Source organism: Meriones unguiculatus, chromosome 15 (assembly GCF_030254825.1).
Source record: "Meriones unguiculatus strain TT.TT164.6M chromosome 15, Bangor_MerUng_6.1, whole genome shotgun sequence".
In the NCBI taxonomy this organism is placed as follows: Eukaryota; Metazoa; Chordata; class Mammalia; order Rodentia; family Muridae; genus Meriones; species Meriones unguiculatus.
Genome location: NC_083362.1, coordinates 6,598,274 through 6,617,939, shown reverse-complemented (window position 1 = coordinate 6,617,939; position 19,666 = coordinate 6,598,274). Strand labels below are relative to the sequence as shown.

Sequence of the window (19,666 nt, the reverse complement as noted above, 5' to 3'; positions counted from 1 at the left end):
TTTTGGTAAACTGTGCTGTCTTAGTCAGTGTTCTGTTGCTGTCAAGAGACACTGTGACCAAGGCAATTCTTACAAGGGTGAACATTTAATTGGGGCTACTTACAGTTTAGCCCATTATTGTCATGGTCGGAAGCATGGCGGCACGCAGGCAGACATGGTGCTGGAGCCAGACTGAGAGTTCTGCATCTGGATCCACAGGCAGAGAAAGAGAGATACTGGGTCTGGCCTGGGCACTTGAAACCCCAAAACCTACCCCCAGTGACACACTCCAGCAAGGCCACACCTACTGTCACTCCCTAGTGACCAAGATTCAACCAAGAACCATGGGAGCCGTTCCTATTGAAACCACCACATATGCAAACATAATTTAGGGTCGCTTATATCCATTTCACCAGGAAAGTGTAATATAGCATAAATATGGCGTCACTTTTGTTCATTGCCGCCCTGTTCCAGGGCTTTAAACCAAAGTATGCTTCTAGCAGACATCTGCTTGAGGCTTTTTGGCATAATCCCTTGCCACAAGTTTGGCCGCCTACCATTCTCCACGTGAGAATCCCAAGCAAGCAGTTTAAATCAATGATCATGATTGACTTCCGCTTGCCAGCCAGTGGCCTCTCATTGCCCACAGTAGATCTGTCCCAAGACTGCCCGTTAATACTTGAAGCAAGATAGTCCCAAACCATAAGTACTGTGGTTCTGCAGCACTTTAATGTGGTCGCCCAGAGAGCTGCTGAGTGATGGACAAGAAGTGACTACAATGTAGGATCACTGGACAAAAGGACGATTGACAGCCCCGTGAGATTTCCTCAACACTCCACAGGAGGAAGTCAGTTTAAACCTTGGGAACTGCCTGCCGAGGATATAGACTTGGCCAAGCACGCATGAGGCCCTGTGTCCGGTCTCCAGTGCTCCCCTCCCCAAAATATAATCCGCTTCCACTTAGTGTCTTTGCACTGTGGTGGACAGCCCACGCCACAGATAGACTACAGAAAGTCAGGCTTGAGGTTGGGAGGAGGCACTCCCGGAACTTGATTACAGAGGTTGCTTGTTCTGTAAATGGTGTTCATATCCACCCTACTCCAGGAATACAGAGATAGCTGAGTATTCCGAAAGCTAACAGCCTCATGAAGAAAACGTGTGAAGAAATATTTATCATCTTAGTGCAGTGTGGAGAAGAAGCTCTTTAATAAGACAAAGGGAGACCAGCAGCTACACGCGCCATTCAGAGCGGTGCGATATTGCCAGTTTCGTCCCAAATGAAATCTGCTCTAGTGCCAGTAATCGTACACAGAAAGACCTGGAGAACAAGTGAGGGGAAAAACAACAAGAAAAGTAGAGATCTGTAAAGGAGTAGGGCTTTCATCTGGCACGACCCTCACAGAGCACATCCCAGGACATGTTTAGATGTTGGAGTTATAAATTCGGGTTATAAATAATGAAGGAATTGAACAAGGTCCTTACATACAAGGTCATTTTATAACACTAGCGTTTTAAAAAAAAAAAAAAGCATAAATTATTTTGAGAGCAATGCCTGTTTACAAAAATTCCCAAGTACATAAGGAAAGATGCGTTTTCAAGAATTTTACCTAGAAAAAAATATGAGCTCACAGTAGGGCGTCTTGTAGCTTTCAGGAGACGCTTGGGGAGATGGCAGTTTCTCCTGTTAGCCCACATGTAGTGGAACCTCAAAGTCTAGCTTTTCATGGAAATAAACAAGCTGAATCTACATCTGTGCAAGCAGTTAACAGTTCAATACTTACCGATGCTAGTTCATAAAGTAAAACAGTGTGGCTGCTGGAGAGACAGCGCCACAGTTCCAAGTGTGTGCTGCTCCTGCAGAGGACCGGAGCTTGGTTCCCAGCGTCCACACGGGGCAGCTCACAACCACCTGGAACTTCAGGTCTGTGAGCACCTGCAGCCATGTACACACACGCACACATGCACACGATTTAAAAATCTGAAGAGGCAGAAGGAGGCATTGACCTCAACTTTGGTGACAAGAGTGCATATGTAGTGAGCCCTTGCATCAAAACAGAATAAAACAACTGCTCAGCAATGCTGAGATATTATAGCTGTAGATGTGATAGCGTAAGAGTAAACTGACCGTGAGAACAGTGTTACACAGATCCTGAAGATGTGTGTCACCTGCCTTACTGTGGAGGCAAAGATGTTCACTTCCGTTTGAAGTTTTGTCAGTTGTGTTGTATAATTTAACAGCAATAAAAGCAAGTTAAGGTGGTTTGTTTATGAAAACAGAAGGGGTGTATGTGGTGATCCCAGCCCTTGGAGGCAGGGGCAAACAGAGGTCAGCCTGATCCACAGAGCAAGTCCCAAGCCAGCCAGGACTACGTCATGAGACCTTGCCTCAGAAAATGTAAGAGATTGTGAGATGGCTCAGTGGTTCAGGGCACTGACTGCTCTTCCAGAGAACCCAGGTTCAATTCCCAGCACCCACATGGCCACACACAAGTGTGATTTCTAGGGGATCTGGCACCTTCACGAATACATGCAGGCAAAACACCAATGGACATCAAAATGAATAAATCTTTACAAAAAAAATTAGAGATTTTGTATCTTTAGTGCAGGCAGTGTTCTAAGCAAGACTGAGAAGGCATTAAAGCATAAAAGTTTAATTTGGATTATACAAAATTGAATTTGTGTTTATGAAGATACTATTAAGAAAGCAGCGGGAGAGAGGGAGGGGCAGCAATGATTGCTCATTCCTGAGAAGCACTTAATGCTCCTAGGGGGACTTCATTGGGGGATCTCCTAACCTCCTGTGACTCCAGTTCCGGACCCCCCAGCTCTGGCCTCCCCAGTCACCTGCACGTACACGCACACAATTTTAAATCGTTTTGAAGTGAGTAGGATGGACTGGAGAGGTGGCTCAGCAGTTAAGAGCCCTTGCTGCTCTTGCAGAGGACCCGAGTTAAGTTTGCAGCACTCATGATGGGTGGCCTCCAGCCCCCTCTAACTCAGCCTCCAAGGGATCTGACACCCTCTTCCGGCCTCCACGGGTGTCTGTACCCCTGTGCACAGCACATACAAAATTAAAAGGAAACATTTTCTAACTGATTAGGAAAGCAGACAGCCTGGCTATTCTTGCAGTTCAGTAAGGGAAAGGCTCCGGGAAACTTTTTCAGTGAGGAGCCAGTTAGTAAACACTGCAGCGTCCGTGCTTTCACAGCTGCCCAGCTTTCTGCTTGCCAGTGACCCCAAACAGCACACAGACAACTGTGTGTGGCTATTTCCCGCTGAGCCTCTGTTCACAAGCATGTGGGCAGGGAGAAGCAGGCCCAGAGAGCCTGGTTTTCTGGCACTTTATTTGGAAGACTAAAAGAACAGCTCCTAATCAATAAAAGGAGAGAATGGGTAAAAGAGATGGTCATCCATATACCAAAGGAAAAAGGCACCGATATAGCAATACACGTGTTAAAAGATGGTTAATAATCAAGAGAACATAGATTAAAAGCCAAACCGCTGAGGGCCGAGAGAGGGTTGCATTATCCCATAACATGAACCTATGGCGGAAGGAAGAAAACAAACTCCTAAGAGGTCCCTCAGAGCTGCACACACAAGTATGGCACACACGTGTCCACACTAACACCCTGCACACAATCATCGAACACACCTTTCACTGAAAGAGCTAAAATGGGAGACACAAAAAGCATTAGGCATTTGCAAGAAATGTACTCAACAGGGACTCTCCAAAGATCAATATTTATTTTTAATTTGTGTGCCTGTGTGTGTGTGTGTGTATCCTGTGTGTATGCTTGTGTGTGAGTGCGAAGGTGCCTTCGGAGGCCAGAAAAGGGTATTGGGTTCCCTGGAACTGAAGTTAGAAGCAGTTGTGAGCCCACTCCCATTGGTGCTGAGAACCAAAGTTCATTCCTCTCCAAACGCCACAAAACACCTGGGCAGCGCTTTGGCCGGCAACAAGAGCGTTTGCCCTAGAGGACAGATGATGAACCGCTTGGGAAAACTGACACTTTAAGGTAAGCATGTATCCTTTTACTCAAACCAGGCAGAAAACACACAGACACACACACACACACAGACACACACACACACACACAGGCACACACCACTGCGCTAGAGATACACAGCATGAAACTTCAAAAGAAAAGAATCCCGGAATGCTCAAGGCTCACACAGAGTAGAGTGGGCAGACAGAGGGGTGTGTTTGCATTGCGGAACTCTGTTGCACAGTGGCAGGGGATGATGCTGAAGTCCCAGCCGTCGGAACTGGGCAGAGAAGCCCGGACGCAGGGAGGCACAGATGTGACTCTGTGACGGGTTAGAAGGGGGGGGGGGGCGCAGAACATCCGTGCGGTCAGTGTCACACTGCTTGGCGTTAGCGGAGGCTGCTTCCTGCAGTTGCCTTTTTCTAAGTGTGCTCTGCACAGTGCGTGTCTCCGCCTGTGTGGGAAGAGGATTTTAAAAACTGGCTGGCGCTTGTCCCACGCCCCTCACCCTGCTTTTCTGATGTCTAGCAATATACCGTGTGTCAGGGTGGCCAGTTTTTATGCCCCTGGGCGTGACACCCTCATCGTGGTCACCTTAGCTTTGGTGGTATCTACTATGATTTCTTGCACTGTGTCCTTGAAGCTTACCACCACGGTATATCTTGACTAAAATAAGGAGCTAATGTTTATTCTTTGTTTTCTGTCAAACTGCTTTTTTTTAAGACAAGTTAGCCTTGGCTGGCCTAAAATCCACTATGAAGACTAGGCTGTGTCAGGCATGGTGGTGCAGGCCTTTAATCCCAGCACTCGGGAAGGCAGAGGCAGGCAGATATCTGTGAGTTCAAGGCCAGCCTTGTCAACAAAGTGAGTCCAGGACAGCCAGGGCTACACAGAGAAACCCTGCCTCAAAAAAAAAAAAAAAAAAAAAGACTGGGCTGACCTCAAACTCACAGATCCACCTGCCTCTGGTGCTGGGATTAAAGGTGTGCACCACCATGCCAGTTTATGTCCATTTGTTGCATTTATTCTGTGTATGTATGGGGATGTGTTTGTGTGTCTGCGTGAATCACTTCCTATTTCTAAAATTTTAAGATTGACCTCCCTTGGGAGTAAATATAATACTGTGCTTGATTTGATGAAGGATCACATTTAAGAAATGTTGAGGAGACCTGCAGGGTGGTTCCGCCAGTAAAGGCTTCAGCTGCCCATCCTGGCAGCCGGGACTCAGTCCCTGGGGCTCACACGGTGGAGGAGAACCAACTCCTGCAAACTGTCTTCCGACCTCCACACTGGTGCCAGGACACACGCAGGCTCCCATACGTAGGTACGCAAAATAAATTAAAACGTATCTAAAGGCGCTCAGGCGGCCAGTGCGGGCCACACCTGCCTGTAACCCCGCACTGAAGTGTGTGGAGACAGGAGGACAGCTGGGGCTGGCTGCCTGCCTGCTGAGCTGAAGGGCATACGCCGCAGGTTCAGAGACCCTGCCCACGGGAATAAGGTGGAGAGTACAGAGCAGGCTATCCGAATCCGTGCTCCGGCTGCTTCCTGAACACACACGAGAAGACAGAAGGAGGAAAGGACAGACTTTGTATGTGCAAAACGGACAGAGAATGGACAGGAACAAGGGACCACGATCCACCAGGGTTCTGTCAGTAGTGCTAGTAGGGCCTGGTCTGCAAAGGACCAAAGAGCAAAGCTAACGCCTTCTCCAGGACCGTTGAGCAACCGTGGAGAGACGTATTTCTCAGCGGGTGGGTGTGGCCAGCCGGTGGAGAAGGCTCGGGACAGTAAGGAGTGGGTGTGGTCTTAAGGGCACCGTTATTGCTTAAAGGGCCAGGCCCGCAGGCAGTGGACGTGCCTGGCTTGGACTGGGGGGTGGTCAGAGCGAGGGGCTCGGCTCGGGCTCGAGGGGCGTGGCTCTGGGTGAGGGGCGTGGCCAGCACTTGCTCGCTGGAGCGAGGAGACCCCATAGTTCCAGAGCTTCTCCAGCGCCGCAACTGTCCTCTCGAGACAGTTCTTGGGCAACTGGAGACGGTTGACCAGGCTGAGGGCTGACTCAGGGCACCTCGGAAGTAAGAAGGCGAGCCTCCCAGGAGCAGAGATGGATGGGCGTGTTGTGCAGAGGCGGGAAGGACTAGGGGCCACCAGGGTAGGGAAGGCCTCTGACCGACAGCCCGTTCTTTTGCAGCGCCCTGTCCCAGGGTCATGTGGCCATCCCTGTTGCTGCTGTTTCTGCTGCTTCCTGCTGCCCATGGCGCCCCCCACCCGGCTGTGGACCTACAGGAAAGCTTTCCAAGCGTACTCGAAGGTTTCCACCGCCCTGTCCTGGGTTGGTGGGTGTGGCGAGAGAGGAGTTTGGGGACCTGCAGGAAGGGAAAGAGGCGGTGATAGGCAGAGACCGGTACAAGGACGGAATAATGACAAGGATGCAGAGAACTGGGCGGGTGGTAGAGAGGAAGCCAGCTTGATGGGCGCGGTCTAGTGTTGGTGCCCAACAGCACCCTTTGGACCCCCAGGAGACCCGCCATGCAATGGGGACAGTTGGGCTCCACTCCTGTGGACTTTAGCGCCTCACTGGGCATGGCCACAGCACAGGGGCCCTGGCTGGGGAACTGCCCTCCCCGCCCCCACTCCATGAAGCTAAACTTGTCACTCCTCGTCAGAAATCCAAAGCGAGGGAGACAGAGGCCTGTGGAGAGAGGACAGCCCGTCGTTCGCTGGCTCCCGCTGTGCTCCTGGCTCGTGAGGTGGCTGCTGTGTGGTCCAGAAGCTGGGGACGGGACTCGTGGCCCCCTGAGGGTCTGCCAGGCACAGGGTTGGGAGTCGCCCGCTCCTCCTCCCCAAACCCGCTTCTTGTCCCTCCCGGGCTTTTCAGCTGCTGACGGGGCTGGGGGTGGATACCAGTGCCCTAGCTGGGGACAGACGTGGGTCTCACCGACCCACCTGCAGCACCGCTTAAAAATAAAAGTTATTCCTCCAAGCTCATAGTGCGCTTTCCTTTTGAGATCAGTGCCCAGCTCCCGGCTAACCAGTTCCTCCCAGCTTTGGACCTGACATCCCCAGGCCAGCCTGTGCATTTGTTATTTCTGACCACTGCAGCTGGTGACTGGCCCTTAATTCCCCACACTGGGAGGCTCGGCTTTTAACCGGGTCCTAAAATAAGGTTGCTGAGTTAGATAAGGTAGGGGTTTCTTGCATTTTGGTGTTTTGAGTCAGGACCTCGTGTTGTAGCCCAGCAGTTCTCCTGCCTCAGCCTCCCAAGTGTTGAGATTACTGGTGTGCTCTGCAATGACCAATTCACAGATGGCCACATGAAATAACATTACAGCTGAGTCTGCTAGTAACAGTTGTCTTGTATGTGTGTGGGTATGTGGGTGTGTAACATTGAACCTAGGATCTGATGCATGCTAGGCAGACTCTCTACCTCTGAGCCATAACCCAGCCCCTCACTGGGGAATTCTAGGCAGGGGCTCTACCTCTGAGCCACACCCCAGCCCTTCACTGGGGGATTCTAGGCAGGTGCTCTACCACTGAGCTACACCCCAGCTCTAGTTCTCCATCCTTATTTTGAGGCACTCTCACTGAGCTTTTCAGTCTTACCATAGATGGGTGAGCCTCCTGCCTCAGCCTCAGATTTATAGCCCTGTGCCAACAGGCCCAGCTCCTGTGAGATTTTTGATAGGGACTATGAAGGTGGAGTCTGGACTCCACGGGACAAGCCCTGTCACTGGATTTTGTCGCTGATGTCATCCAAGCTGTAGATCAGGCTCCTCATTCCAGCAACAGATGATCCATGAGGTTTTAGGGGTTTTCGGGTAGCTACTGTCTGTGGCCAGAGTTCACCTGTCCGTGAGCTCCTGAGCCCAATTCTGTGTGGAGCCGAGAGCTCTCATACAGATGGGTGGATAAGGTGGTGATGGCTTGAGGACAAATCCATAGAAAATCCTGGGTGGGACAATGGAGTCTTAGCAACAGCCCTGGTATGAGCTGTTCGTGTGGAGACCATAGGACACCCCAACAGCTGCTCAGTGTATCTGTGACACGTGTGCTTGGTTGAGCTGAGGAGTCTTTGAAGCCACGGAAGAGGTTCCGTTCCAGCTTTTCATCTTCAGGACCCGTCTTCACGACCTAGAATGAAGCAGGAGCTTGGGGGAAGAAGAGGAGGCACACAGATGCTGGGGCCAGCCTCACAGCAAGCTGGAGGCAGGTTGTCTCACTTTCACTTCCGCGTAACTACGATAAAATACCCTGACAAAAGCAGCTCGCAGGAGAAAGGGTTTGGTTTACCTTAGACTTTCAGATCACAGTCCATCACGGTGGAGAAGTCAGCACGGCAGGAGTTGGTCATCTCACAGCGGCAATCAGACAGGATGCAGTGAATGCATCCGCGCACGTGCTCCGTTCACTTCCTCCACGATCGATCGTACAGCCTGCACAGGGGATGGCGCCACCCACAGTGGGCGGGACTTCACGCCTCAACCCAGACGATCCCACACACACGCCCACAGGACAGTCAAATCTAGATAATCCCTCATTGCTTACACGTATGTGTGCCACGTGTGCAGTATCAGCAGAGGCCAGAAGAGGGCATCGGATCTCCTAGGACTGGAGTTACAGATGGATGTGCGTCACCATATCATTACCAGGAACTGAATCTGGGTCCTCTGCAAGAGCAATAAGTGCTCTTAACTTCTGAGCCAGGAGATCTCAAGACTCTCTGGAGTGATTCTAGGCGATGTCAAGTTAAAAAAAATCAGTCACACAGGTATTTCAGAGATGACACCATTGTTATGTATACACTTGGTGTCCCGTCCAGCGGGATGGGTTCCTAAGGAGGGGTGAAAAGAATGGTGTGGGACAGAGACACGAAGAATGGAGGCCAAGTCAGTTTGTCTGATCAAAGCCTCATTTATTTGAAATTTTTACCCAACTTATATAGGGAGAAGGCAGGAAAGGGGGAAGCTAATTCCTGCTGCAGGAGATAGCAAGAGTGCTTTCATGGCTTGAATATTGCACCTGCAAGATGCCACAAGGATGTTTTCTTATCTCACGGACGCTCTAAAGCTAATAGACGGATGTTCTCACAAATCTATCACCCATGTCCTAAGGTCCTAGATAACTCTTCCACTAACTGGCTTTAGGTCTCCACCAGCTGACCTTTGCTCACCATTTGGCTTTGGCTTTGGTAAATAGCTTTGGCTCCTGGCAACTTGGGACTGGGCTATAGAACCCATTTCACACTGGCCGTTATCCCAGTGGTCTTGAGATGGATGTGTCCCTCAAATTTTGTGAGTTGAAATGTACTCCCAATATAGTATCAAGAGGTGGAGACTGAGATATGGTCTGGTCATAAGGGTGGGGCCATCAGGAATTCGATCAGTGCCTTTTTAAGACCCTCAGGGCTGGAGAGACGGCTGAGCAGAACAACCTGAGCTCAGTCCCTGGGGTGCACGAGGTAGAAGTATACAACCGTCTCCCGAAGCTTGTCCTCTGGCCTCCGTGGGAATGCGAACATACAGAAACATATAAATGTACACACACGTACAAGAAAATAAAGTAATAAGTTAAATATTTAAAAGAACAGCTGTAGAAAATGCCCTAACCCACATTTTGTAATGTGAGGAGACAAGTGTCTTTCCCTTTTTCTTCCTCCTTGACTGAGCTGCCCTGGAGAGAAGCCCAGGTCCCTGGAGGATGGTAGGGCTAGGGGCTCCGTGGAGTGGCCGGAACACTCTACTCCGCCCCGAAAGCAAGGACCCCTAGCGGTGGTTTTGTCGCTGTGGGGTGCTGAAGTAGAGCATGTAGATCTGGAAGCTTATAAACATTTTCTCCCCGCTCTGAGGCTGGGGTGTGAGGTCAGAGTACAGCACAGTCAGGTTCTGAAGTGGACGTTTCTGATTTCTTTGGAAACTCAATTTTGTCACGCGAATGTTTTTTTGTTTTTGTCCCAAGTGTAGGTTGTGGGAATGTTTCTCCCCCTCGGGAAACAGCCCCCCCGAAAACTTCCCCTGTGAAAAGGTGCGTGATGTTTGTCGGATGAAAACTGCCTCCTGGGAGGGTAAGCTGGAAAACATCCCCGTGTGGGTTCTGAGGAGGGATAAATAGAAGCCCACAGGGAGTGGGGGAACGCTTTTGCATTGCTACGCTTTGCAACGGTTCAGATCTCTCGCTGGTCTTTGCAGAGACATGCTCCCTAGAACTATCCGCGCTACGTTGGAGGGGGTTTGCCCCTTTGGTGGACTTGCCTTGTTTGGGCGGAGTGTCGCCACTTCTGAAGCTTCTTCAAAGCTACCGCTTTGCTGTTTGACTAGATGGTGGTATCCTGACAACGGAGTTTGGTAATCCCCAAAGAACCCATCAACCCTTATCAGCAGGAAGTAGCCCAAAGGGGTCTATGACCCCTTTCCCTACTAATCTCCTACTTAAGGTTGGGGGATTGGAAGGGAGGTTGAAACGGTTAAGAAACTTAAAGTAGGTGTTTGAAAAAAAAAAAATTCTAAGCCTACAAGGTTCTGTTGAGAGCTTCCACGGTACAGAATGTGAATACAGGAACTCCTGGGATTGCTTTCGCAGCATTATTTTTTACTCATATGTGCGTGCCCGAGAAAGCAGACTTGGGCACTGGATTGCCTGGAGCTGGATCTACAGGGGGTTGTAAGCACCCCATTGTGGATGCTGGTGAGCTTAGGTCCTCTAGAAGAGTAGCAAGCACTCTAACCACTGAGCCAGAACCCAGTTCTGTGACGACTGCCTTTAGGAGGACGCTGATACCATCCATGAGATGGTACATCCTAATCACACCTCAAAGACTCCACTCTCCCACCAGGAGAGCCAGATGGCTCAGTGGGTTAAGTGCTTGCCACAAGAATATGAGGAACTGAGTTCAAGTCCCCAGTGCCCACATAAAGTTATGTGTGTACCATATACATGTGTGATCCTAGGGTCCCTCAGGGGTGACTGCATAGGAGACTCCAAGGAAGTTTACCGTCTAGCCAGCTGGAAAACAAGAGAGTCTCCACCTCGAATGAGGCGGAAGGTGAATTAGGGTGAACACTGAATGCTTTCCTCTGTCCTGCACATGGGCGCTATGGTGTCACCTCCACAATATCCATGTGCTGAAAGCCATTTTGATTAGGATTACATTAAATCTGTAGATTGCTTTTTGGTAGGATGAACAATATCAGCTCTCTCTCTCTCTCTCTCTCTCTCTCTCTATCTTTGTCTCTGCCTCTCTCTGTCTCTCTCTGTGTCTCTTTGGTTTTTTGAGGTAGGGTCTTTCTGTGTAGACTTGGCTGTCCCCAACTTGCTTTGTAGACCAGGCTGGTCTGGAACTCAGAGTGATCCCCCTGCCTCTGCCTCCTGAGTACTGGGATTACACACATGTACCACCGTGCCTGGCTAACTCTTTCAATCCATAACCATGGAAGACCTTTCAATCTTCTAGAGTCTTCCTCGTTTGTTTATTTATTTATTTATTTATTTATTTATTTATTTTATTTTCCTTCAGGTCCTCCTGGGCCCAGATTTGTTGTCTCTGTTGTTCTTTTTGTGGAGCTCCTGTCCCCTATGAGTCCTTCTATCCCTCCCTCTTCCATAAGGCTCCCTGCACTCTGCCCAAAGTTTGGTTGTGAATCTCAGCATCTTCTTCAATTTCCTGCTGGATGGAATCTTTCAGAGGACATCTATGGTAGCTCCTGCCCTGTTCCCTCTCTTCAACCACCTCCGGTGTCTATTCTCTTTGCCCTTCTGAATGAGAATTAAGCACCTCCCTAGGGTGCTCCTTGTTACTTAGCTTCTTCAGGTCTGTGGATTGTAATATGGTTATCCTGTATTATGTGGCCAATATACATTTATAAGGGAGTATATACCATGTTTGTCTTTCTGGGTCTGGGTTACCTTACTCAGTGTAATATTTTCCAGATCCATACATTTGCCTGCAAATTTCATGATTTCCTTGTTTTTAATAGCTGAATAGTAATCCATTGTGTAGATTTACCACAGATTCTTTATCCTTTCTTCAGTGAAGGGGCATGTGGGTTGTTTCTAGTTTCTGGCTATTATGAATAAAGCTGCTATGGACATAGCTGAGCAAATGTCCTTGTATGGTGGAACATCTTTTGAGTATATGCCCAGGAGTGGTATATAGCTGGATCTTGAGGTAAAGCTGTTCCCAGTTTTCTGAGAAAGCCCCAGATTAATTCCAAAGGGTTTGTACAAATTTATAATCCCACCAGCAATGGAGGAGGGTTCCCCTTTCTCCACATCCTCTCCAGCATGTGTTATCCCTTGAGTTTTTTATCTTAACCATTCTGATAGGTGTAAGATAAAAATCTCAGAGTCATTCGGATTTGCATTTCCCTGATGACTAATGATGTTGAACATTTCTTTAAGTGTTTTTCTGCCATTTGAAATTTCTCTGTTGAAAACTCTCTGTTTAGCTCTCTAACCCATTTTTAATTGGATTATTTGGTTTGTTTGTGTTTAACTTCTTGAGTTTTTTATGTATCTTGGATATTACCCTCTGTGGGATAGAGGGTTGGTGAAGATCTTTTCCCCATCTATATAGGCTGTCGTTTTGTTCTGACTACAATGCCCTTTGCTACAGAAGCTTCTCAGTTTCATGAGGTTGTTGGTATAATGTTCTTTTGGAATGTATACACCTTACCCTTGTTCATTCAAATGCTGATTTCTCTCCCCCACTTTCTGGTTTCAATCCAGACATTGCATTGTGATACTTATTCTAAGCATCACCTGTCTCAAGTTTGTGTAAACATGCCAAAATAAAACAACCAGCCACAAACCAGCAATGGAGAGGAAGGAGTAGAAGGGAGAGGGGAGGAGAAGCGGCAGGAGCAGAAGCTGGGAGAGCAGAGGCTGGAGGAGAGGTCTTGGAAGACGTGGAGAAATGAACCAGACCTAGGATATCACTAAAAGGAAGTTTAATGGGTAAAATCTGAATGGTAGGAAATATGAGGCCTTGGAGGTTTAGGATGGATTAACTATTGCCCAGCATTGTGTTCTAGGTTAACTAAATAAATCCTAGTCTCTGTGTGGTGATTTGGTTAAATAGCTGTTTAGGATTAACAGCAGCTTTACTAAAAGATATTATCAATAGTAAATATTTAACGCAAATTACAACATGAGATCCCATTTATTAATTGTTGATCTTAGAGCCTGTGATGTTGGTGTTCTGTTCAGGAAGTTGCCTCCTGTGCCACTGAGGTCAAGGCTTTTCCCCACTTTTTCTTCTGACAGGATTAGTGTGTCTGGTTTTATGTTGTGGCTTTTGATCCACTTGAATTTTAATTTTGTGCAGGGATATGGATCTATTTGCATTTTTCTACATATAGACATCCAATTAGACCAGCACCATTTGTTGAAGATGCTTTCTTTTTCCATTGTATGGTTTGGGCTCCTTTGTCAAAAATCAGGTGTCTGTAGGGGTGTGGGTTTATTTCTGGGTCTTCTGTCTGATTCTATTGATCTGTTTCTATGCCAGTACCATGCAGTTTTTATTACTATTGCTCTGTAGTACAGCTTGAAATCAGGGATGGAGATACCTCCAGAAGATCTTTTATTGTACAGAGTTGTTTTAGCTATTCTGGGCTTTTTGTTTTTTAGTATGAAGTTGAGAATTGTTCTTTCAAGGTCTGTAAAGAAGTGTGTTGGTATTTTGATGGGAACTGTATTGAATCTATAGATTGCTGTTGGTGAGGTGGCCATTTTCACTATGTTAACCCTACTGATTCATGAGCATGGGAGATCTTTTCATCTTCTGATATCTTCTTCAATTTCTTTCTTCAGAGACTTGAAGTTCTTGTCACACAGGTCTTTCATTTGCTTGGTTAGAGTCACACCAAGATACTTTATGTGGCATTCGATGTGTGATTTAAACTTTAGTAATGTTTCTTTTATGAATGTAGGTGTCCTTGCATTTGGGGCATAGTTGTTAAGAACTGAGATATCACCTTGGTGGATTTTTCCTTTGATGAGTATGAAGTGTCCTTTTGCTTAATTTTGGTTAAAGTCTATCTTATTAGCTACTATAATGGCTACTCCAGCTTGCTTCTTGTGTCCATTTGCTTGGAAAACCTTTTCCCAGCCTTTACTCTGAGGTAATGTCTATCTTTGTTGCTGTGGTGTGTTTCTTGTATGCAGCAGATTGATGCATACTGTTTTTACATCCATTCTGTTAGCCTGTGTCTTTTTATTGGGGAGTTGAACCCATTGATGTTGAGAGATATTAATGACCAGCGGTTGATACTTCCTGTTATGTTGGTGGTGGTGGACTGTGTGTGTGTGTGCTTCCTTTCTTTTGGTTTTGCTGATGTGGGGTTATTATTTCCTATGTTTTCCTGGCTGTAGTTAGCCTCCTTGAGTTGGAGTTTTCCTCCTAGTAACTTCTGTAGGGCTGGATTTGTGGTGAGGTTCTGTTTAAACTTGTGTTTGTCATGGAATATTTTGTTTTTCTCCCTCTATGGTGATAAAAATTTCTACTGGGTATAGTAGTCAAGGCTGACATCTGTGGTCTCTTAGTGTCTGTAAGATATCTGCTCAGATCCTTCTGGCTTTTAGAATTTCTCGACAGAAGTCAAGTGTAATTCTGATAGGTCTGCCTTTATATGTGACTTGGCCTTTTTCCCTTGCAGCTTTTAATTGTCTTTCTTTGTTCTGTACATTTAGTGGTTTTAATTATATGGCCAAAGAATTTTCTTTTCTGGCCCAATCTATTTCATGTTCTGTAAGCTTCTTGTATGTTTTTGGCATCTCTTTCTTTAAGTTGGGGAAGTTTTCTTCTATGATTTTGTTGAAAATATTTTCTGGGCCTTTGACTGATGTATCAGTTTCTTCGATCGTATCTTCTACACCTGAGATTCTCTCTTCCATCTCTTGTATTCTGTTGGAGATGCTTATGTCTGTATTTTTGTTCTCTTTCTTGGGTTTTCCATCTCCAGGATTGCCTCATATTGTGCTTTATTTATTGCTTCTATTTCCATTTTTAGGTCTTGAACAGTTTTATTTATTTCTTTCTCCCATGTGATTGTATTTTCCTGTATTTCTTTAAGGGATTTATTCAGTTCCTTCACCTGTTTGATTCTATTTTTCCTGTATTTCTTTGAGGAATTTATTTTCCTCTTTCAAGGCCTCGATGACTTTCATAACTTTTAAGATTTAAGATCATTTTCTTGTGCTTCAGTTGTGATAGAATCTCCAGGGCTATATCCAGGCGTAGTTGGTTTCTGGTGGTGATGTATGGCCCTGGGTTTTGTTGCTGTCTTCTTACGCTGGCCTCTAGTCATCTGGTTGTCCCTGGTATTAGCAGGCTTGGTGGTCCCTGATGGCCAGGCAGATTAAGAGCTGGTGCAGAGGGCTCTAAGGTGAACGTTGCTTGGGACCCCCACAGTCCTCCTCATGATGGCAGACAATGGAAGCTGGAACCCTCGTACAGCTCAGCTCTGCTGGATCTGCTGGCTGTGTCCCAGGCGGGCCAGGCAGACCCTGTTTGTTTTTGTTTTTAGAGACAGTGTCTTACTGTCCTGGAACTCACTATGTAAACCAGGCTGGCCTTAAACTTACAGAGATCCACCTGCCTCTGCCTCCAGTGCTGGGATTAAAGGTGTGAGCTACCATGCCTGGCTGGTTGTGGTGGATTTTTTTTTTAAGTTATTACTACTTCAATCCCAAAGTTTGTTAAGAATCTGTCTAAACAAGTGGTTCTCAACCTTCCTATTGCTTCCTGTTCCTATAGCTCCTCATGTTGTGGTGACCCTAACCATAAAATTATTTTTGTTACTACTTCATAATGGCAACTTTGTACCTGTTATGAATCATAACGTAAATACCTGTGTTTTCTGATGATCTTAGGAGACCTCTCTCAAAGGGTCGCTTAACACCCTCCCTGAAAAGGGTTGAGATCCACAGTCTACTAGCCACTGATCTAAATTATTTAACTCATCTTGGTTCAACTTTTGTAGGTCACGTACACCTAGAAATTCACTCTGCGTCTGGACTTTTGGCTCTATTCTGGATATCCATATTTCATTTTGAAACAGAGTCTCACTCTGCCGCCCAGACAGGCCTTGAACTCGCAGTCATCTTGCTGTCTTAGCCTCTCAAGCACTAGTATTACACCCACAAGCCACCACTCCTGGCTCTCGTGGAGAGCCAATGAAGCCCTGAGGGAATTGTGTGCTGTTTAAGTAAGCACGGCCATGTCACAGACTCCAGGGCCCCAGGTCCATGGGGATGGCAAGGTCTTCCAGGGTCTGGATGGAGATGTTGATAAAGGCTGACTTAGGAAGAAACAGTATGTGCTGTCGAGAGCCACAGATCCCAGTGTCCTCGTCTCTGGTGACTACTTGATCGTGACCCACAAAACTGCTCCCCTCCAGGGACCCCCCACAGAGATGAACTAACCCACCTCCTATTTATTCTGTATATAATAAACACTCCCGAGTATCCAGGCTGCTGCTGTGTCTCAGTCCACACACACGACTCACGCGATCCCAGCTTCACTTTAGTTGTGTCTCTTTCTTACTCTCCAGCCACTTCCGGTCAGGTTCTCAGGACCCTGCCAGTGAGCCGCAGCAGGCATGTGTGTCTGTTTCTGACTTTTTAAATTGATTCTTTAAAATTATACATGTATACAATGTATTTTTGTCCTTTACCCTCCAACACCCCCTGGACCAACCCTACATCAAGCTGTCCCTCAGACAACTTCATGTCCTTTTTATTTTAAGATTTATTCGTCTTATTTTATGTGTCAGTGTTTTGCCTGCATGTGTGTGTTGTGTATATAAATATGTTTTTGTTTTGGTCTCAGGTGTGAGATGTGAGGTTGATTCAGATAGCCCACAGCAGCAGACTATTTGCCTCGTGTGGGCTCTGAAAGGAGCTCTTTGCCAGCTGCAGATAGTTTAAATCTGAGGACTCTGGAGAGAGAATAAATGCTGGCATGTAGAGAGAGGGTGGACGAGCTCTAAGAAAGAACAAGGCTGCTGCTGCTCCCCTCTGTGCCTCCTGTTGCTGTGGATGCAGTGAGACAAGAAGCCGGAGATCTCCTGAAAGGAAGATTGGACTGGCTCCAAGGAACCGATGGCTCTAACCAGCAGGAAGCAGCTAAGAGAACTGCGCCCCCTCTCCCACTAACCCTTTCTCTCTCCTATCTGGTGTTGGGGTTTTGGAAGGGATTGGGGTAGAGTAGGGAGAAAGAGATACAAAAATGTGAATAAAAGAGTTTTTTTTAAAGTACAGTGACATGTATGTACATGTGCCATGTTGTGCATGCTTGGCGCCCAAAAAGTCAGAACTCCCACAAACTGACGGGTGTGAACAAACGTGGGGGCTGGGAATTGAGCCTGGGTTCTATGCAAGAGTCACAGTGCTGTGAAGCACTGAACCATTTCTCCACCCCCTTGTCTTTATTTATTTAGTTTATAACTCACGGAGTCAGTCAGTGCCGCCCATATGTGCATGAGTTTGGGACCATTGGATGGCAAGCTACCAGTGGCCACAGCCCTGAAGAAAACTTCCTTTCTCTCCCCCAGCAGCTTCAACTGCCAACAGTTGCTCGTTGAGCAGGGGGCCTCATGAGCCCCTCCACTGTCCATGTGAGAATTTCAGCTGGCTTGATCTTGTGTAAGTAGCCAAAGCTGCATTAAGCAATGGATGTGTTATATTCAGATGGCAGCATTTCACAGCTTCCTGGCTTCCTCCCCATCCTCCGGCTCCTCCGTTCCTTCTACCTCTTTCCATGATGCTCCCTGAGCCTTGGAGTTGTTTAGATGCCAGTACCACTGTGTTTTGATGACCGTAGACGTAGAATATGTTTGGAAACAAGGTTAGTAATGCCTTTGCTCTTGCTATTGCTCAAGATTGCTTGCACTATTTTGAAAGCATCACGGGACTATTTGGATGTTTATAGAAATTTAGACTGGATTGTATAATCTGTAGGCTTTACCTGGGCCCTGAGGGTCTGAATCTGTATCCTTGTGATTGCATGGCGAGTGTTTTGCCCCCTGGAGGCACTTTCCTAACGTTGAGTTCCATTCACACCTTCATTGGAAGTATTTTTGAAAAATCATAAATGGATGTCAATTTTTTTAGTTTAAAAATTTTTTTCTTCACAATTCATTCATTATATATCCCGATTGAAGCCCCCTTCCTCAACTCCCGAAGTCCCACCCTCCCTCCCTCTTCCCCTCATCCTCTTGTCCACTGAAAAGGGGAGGAATGTAAATTTTGACACATGTTTTTCTGAAATTCCTGAGATGATCGTGTTAGGTTTCTGTCTTATCTTTGTTAATGTCGTATTTTACCCTGATATAGTTGTGAATGTTGAGCCGTGCTTGCATGCCAAAGATAAGTCTGTTTAGTCATCTTATCCTCTACTGTTGAATTTGATTTGCCAGAGAGTTGGTGATGTGTCTGCTCCTTTTGGGTAGCATAACTATAGCCATTTCTGTTTCAGGCATAACCCATAAGCCACATCATCTCAGCTTGTTGCTGACATAGAAAAAAAGAATCTCTGTATAAGTTCAGGTTGAGCAAAAACTATGTTTATGGTCAGCATACTCTGTGGCCTTGTTGTTCCCAGAAATTCCTCAACCACAAGCACAGACAGCCCCAACTGCCAGGCACACTTTCAAAGTTAGCTAGACCTGCTTGAGAGCAAATAACTTGGGTCAGAGATGACTACCCTGTACCACTGTGCCCCCGTCCCCCTGTCCCCATGTGAGCTAATTGTGGGTTTCACCCTTTAAATATGCAATTCAGCTTCCCCTCAAAGACAGGGTTCAGATCCCAAACTGACCACCTCTCTGAGCTCAGAAAATAAAGCTTTCATTTTAAGCTTCTGTATCTGAAATGAGTTTTCTGGGCTTCTACCCCAAGCCCAACATTGGGAAGTATTTGTTTGTTTGTAAACAGGGTTCATGTAGCCCCAGCTATTTTTGAACTTGCTCTGTGGCCAAGGATGGCCTTGAACTCCTGAATCTAATGCCTCTACTTTTTGAGTACCATGGCTAGTGTGGTATTTAATAGTTTTTATTTTCAGTCATTAGATCTTTAGGCTGGACTGTTGGAGAAAGGTGCAACCATGTTTTCAAATGCTGAGTTCAGTGCCCTGAGATCTGGTTCTCGCCCTGCCATGGGCATTGTTACGAATGTTGGATTATCCCCTGTAACCATTTGATGATAAGGACTGTTCCCCAATCATCCCTGATTGGCTAAATAAAAATTCTGAAGCCTATGACTGGGCAGTAAAAAGATGGAGTTTTAGGTTCCTTTGGTTTGAGAGAAGAGAGGAGAGGAGAAAGCAAAGAGGAGCAGGAACAGGAAGCTAGAGAGAGAAAGGAGTTGCCATAAGGCAAGATGGCAATGAGCGTGTGCCTGTAAGGACAGACTGATGGAGCTGAAGCCGTCAGTCATCAGATTGGCAGGTGATTGGCTTTTATGTGGGTTTTAAAGGTCCTAGGATTGGAAAAGCTCAGAGTCCGCCTCACATAGTTCTTACAGCCTAATATAAATCAGTCTTTCTGTGTCCGTCACTGGGGTGCTAGCTGGCTAATGAGAACGGCTTTTGTAATAATTTCCTGCGTTAATTAATATAGAAAGAATAATTTATCTTTCTAAAAATTTTATCCTTCTACACTGGAGCTTTTCTTCTTCTGGCATTTTTGACTCTGGTATTAGGGAGA

At 46.7% G+C, this 19,666-nt stretch overlaps 1 long non-coding RNA gene across 1 annotated transcript; it reads left to right on the top strand.

The window, feature by feature from the left end:
* Positions 1-5,852: 5,852 nt before the first annotated feature.
* Positions 5,853-6,948, top strand: LOC110558191 (uncharacterized). The gene is made up of 3 exons (XR_002476999.2): positions 5,853-6,040; positions 6,157-6,276; positions 6,632-6,948. It is a non-coding gene; the product is annotated as an uncharacterized LOC110558191 (long non-coding RNA).
* The last annotated feature ends 12,718 nt before the right edge of the window (positions 6,949-19,666 follow it).